Source organism: Syngnathus scovelli, chromosome 17 (assembly GCF_024217435.2).
Source record: "Syngnathus scovelli strain Florida chromosome 17, RoL_Ssco_1.2, whole genome shotgun sequence".
Taxonomy (NCBI): Eukaryota; Metazoa; Chordata; class Actinopteri; order Syngnathiformes; family Syngnathidae; genus Syngnathus; species Syngnathus scovelli.
This window is the reverse complement of record NC_090863.1, coordinates 6,793,107-6,797,277: the sequence shown is the minus strand read 5'-3', so window position 1 is coordinate 6,797,277 and position 4,171 is coordinate 6,793,107.

Sequence of the window (4,171 nt, the reverse complement as noted above, 5' to 3'; positions counted from 1 at the left end):
TGGCCCCAAGCACAAGTACGTAAACAACGACTATCCGAATCGAGCTAAATAGGCGTAGGCGAAGCTGCGCGGGCGTCAAAATGAATCCAGAGACATTCAAGATGTGGATTGGCAGAATCCAGATCCATTCAGGCTCCCTATGTGACCTTCAAAAACGAATCCAGAAGAAGAATTTCAGCCACGTGGCCGTCCGCGCGTGAAATCATCTCCGGCGGCCTCATTTTGTCTGAGCCGTCCTTAACGAGCGCGTTAGCGATGAGCTACTTAGCGATCGGCGCCGGCTAATCAGTATTTATTGAGGGCTAACAGGCGCTAGCGGGGCTCGTCAATGAACGCCGTTAGCGCATAATTGCTAATTAATTAGCTTTGCGGGCCGCCTCAATTAGGGGAGATATGAAGGCCGCACTGAGCTGCCTGCTGCTTTTTTTTTTAAGCTGTTATCAATTGTACTCATCACACCTTGTCGATTTGAAACGAAGATGGTCAAGGGCGATTATTGACTTGATTTTGAGCGAGCTTCAACTCAAAATGACCATTTTGAAGCTTCCCGATGCCCGGCGATCCTCTCGTAAGACCTCAGTTGATTTCGGCAGTCACGGACATAGAACTATCGGGACTCTCGGAATTTGTCGATTTTTGAATGACGCCCGACTGGAGATTGCTTCACTTGTCGATTTTCAATGAGATTCGCTCTAAAAGGCTGGAGGTCTTTGTCGTCAGCATTCGGCAGTCAAAAGCGCTCGCTCATTCCCACTTTTATGACTGAAGCGATAAGCTCATTGATTTTGTGTTAAATGGCGCTTCCTCAGCGTGGCGAAATAAGCTATAAAGTCATCGGCGGCACTCAAACGCCAGCCGCCAAGGCTGCCTGCCGCTCTTCATCCGTTTTTTTTTTCCCCATTCCGGAACTTTCCATCAAAGTGAAGCGGGGGTCCAGATTAAGGTGTTAAAAACAACAAAAACAGAAGGTCAGCGAAATAGAGCGTAAAAGGTAAAAATGTCTCAAGGCGAGCCGAGATTTTTATTTTTTTTTTATTTTACGACAGCTATTCCTGTTTACGTGTTGCTTCCGGTGACGTTTTGACACAAAGCGACGCGGGTGCTAAAAGTGAAAGACTACACGTAACGTCACCTGAAAGCGCAAGCAACATTTTCAACCTAAAGAAATCCGACTTTGAGATGACTTGATCACGCTGCGATGACATTTAAATGGACATGATTTGTGGATTGTTTATTTTGCTCGTAGCATTATGTTTTGCATTGAACAGTGTCGATGTGTTGACACACGCGACAAGACCAAGCGCCGATATTTTCTTTGGATTCTTTTGAGTAGTTTTGTCATATTTCTGTTGTTTAAATTCAGGTGTGTTCCTCCATCAAAGCATTATGGGAACAGCAAGGCTCCCCTTGCGAGGACTTTGGAATGTTTTACCGTCGATTCCCCTTTTTTCTTTTCCTTTTTATCTTCCTGCAGTTGTCTTTGCAGGGGAGGAGGTGGCGAAAGAATTTATGCCTTTAATTAGGAAGGCGGCTCGGCCTTGGAGGGACGTTACTCGTTTTACTCGCAGGTTGGCGGGCTCGTCCGGGCGGCGGTCTGGGATGTGCTTGCCGCTTTAGTGCTTTATTGGAAAAAGGACGCGTCGTAAAAGCAAGTCGGCAACCTTACCCCGCAGAGATGATCGTCAGCGCGTCACGCTGTCAACCCGCTGTCGACCCGCTGTCCTCGGCTCAAAAAATTATCAAGTGGACGAAATGATTTAGTCTTTGTTCCTCGAATAAAAAAAAATCATCAACACGAGAGTTCAAACACCTTGTCCGAGCAATCAAGGATGAACTACTAAATGAACGTGACTCGAAAACATACGAAGTCAAATCGAAATTAGCGAAACAACCAACATAGATCATGATTTTTACTTGCCAGTTACACAATGGAAATACATATCTAATAACAGCTTGAAATAAACCGCAAAGTAAAAAAAAAAAGACGTCGATGGCGGTGTGTCTTTTGCAGCACATGCTATGCTAGCTAGCTAGCTTATTTAGCCCCATTGATCGAAGGCGCCGGTGTACGGCTCGTTGTGGCATCTCGTCTATATTTGCCATTCCGACTGAAGTGGGAATCAGAGGCGCCAGGGTGCTTTCATCCCTTCAGCCCTTGACAGGCCAAAGTCAAACAGATGTCAGCATGAGAACGTGCGCGCGTACATATGTGCGAGTGCTCCACTCATCATCTGCAGGTGGAGCGGACCGGGCTCGGATCGGCAGCTAACGTGATGCCGTCGTTAGCGATGTGATCAAAGCTAAAGTCAAAAGTTTTGCACTTTGTACGCTAATCGTGTAGTGTGGCAAGTTGAAAGAAGAAAAAAAGAAAGGCACAAGGGCAATACAATTCGACAAACTGGATGAGCATTATGGGCTCATTTTAAATTTTCTTATAGACAACCTTCTCAGTAGGGGTGTGCAAACCTTTGTGCTCAAGGGCCACATTTCAGTCTAACCACCTCATTTGGGGGTTCAGGTAAAAACGATAAAAATCCAAATAATTTGGTAAATAATCAAAGGTCAGTATCTGTCCTGCCACTGGGGTGCTCCAAGGATATTTCCAGGGGGGATCAGTGCCCCTGCAGGCCTCCCCGCTAGCTCCGCCAGTGATCCTTGACATATTTTACTATTGTGGACACTATAATTTGTGTGTGTGTTTGTGCGTAGCCTCGGGAGACACTTCCCTCCCCACTCAGCAGTAATGAGCAACATGGCAACATTTGGCTCATAGGCGCATAAACAATCCACTTATTAAGATGAAAGTCGCCGGCGGCTACGGCAGGCTAATTCAGACACACGCGTGTACAATTGCGTGTGCATGCATGTCTGTGTGTGTTTGTGAATAAGAAGAGTGAAAGACAAAAAGAAAGCCAGAGAGGATTTCTGTCCATATTTGGCACAGTGGCAGGAGCAGCAAACAGGAAGCGACAAAGGCCATGATGATGCTGAGATGAAGAGAAGATGGCAAGACAAGGAGACAAGCTTGGATGAAGGCGGCGAGATGGTGTACAGATGATAGCAGGAAGATGAAAAAATCAAATCAGCGGCAGATGGAAACGTCTCTCATATGTGCACAAGTACGAGCTTGCATCATTTCAAATTGACCTCGAGCGTTCTTTCTTTCAGACTCATTTTAGCCTCATTGGCATCTTACTCAACACCTTGTCATCTGATGTCATGTGATTGTGCCTCTCGTCAAACACACCAAGACGAGTCCGAATGATCTGCAGCCGACGATTTTCGCAATTTGACGTGAAACTTCTCCACGCACAACAAAGGCTTTAGGATGGCCACACTTTGAACCTGCAACAGATTATTTCTATTCACGGCAATCCCCATGGCATTTTTTTGTGTGTAAATCTGAATCATTATGCAAACTGTGTTTGACATGACAACTTGTGCGTAGGTGGCAGTATTAATAGAAAAATAAGCCCAAAGAACAAACATGAAATCTTCCACAAATGCACCTCTGTTGTAATTCCGCATTCCCCTGAGGCAGCACTTGACTGGGGTTAATTGACTGCGCGTGCGTGCGTAAGTGTATGCGCGAGGTTGTGTAATGGTGCTGGTTTTACTGGTCAAATCAAATCTTCCTTTTTAAGGGCTGAAATGTCACACACACACACACATCTGCATCTGCTTGCTGAGATACGTAGTGCATTTTTATTCATTCGTTCCGTCGGAAAGTCATCAGTTGCCTTCTTTTTATTCTTGCCCGTGTGTCGCCTTCACGCGCACGCACGCTGTTCAGTGAGTCACATGATATAAGCACACACACGTGTACAAACAAGTCCAGACAGTCAGATAAATACAAATATGCCGGGAGCTATTTGCTCGCGCGCACATACACACGTACACACACTCACACGCACGCACATAAATACGTATACGCTGACTGGCACACGCGTTATAGACGCATGTTCGTGTGTGTTTGTGTCTGTGCGCGTGTGTGTGCGTGCGCGTATGTGCCAGCCTGTTTCCATGGCAACGTGAGGTGAGAAAAAGGTGTGAATGAAAACTTTCCGCCGACTGCATGGCAGCACGTCAACTTTATGAAATCAAAAAGATTATTCCTTCAAAGAAGTTAAGCCAGTGAATAATAAATAAATCTCACATTTCGCTTTTGGAA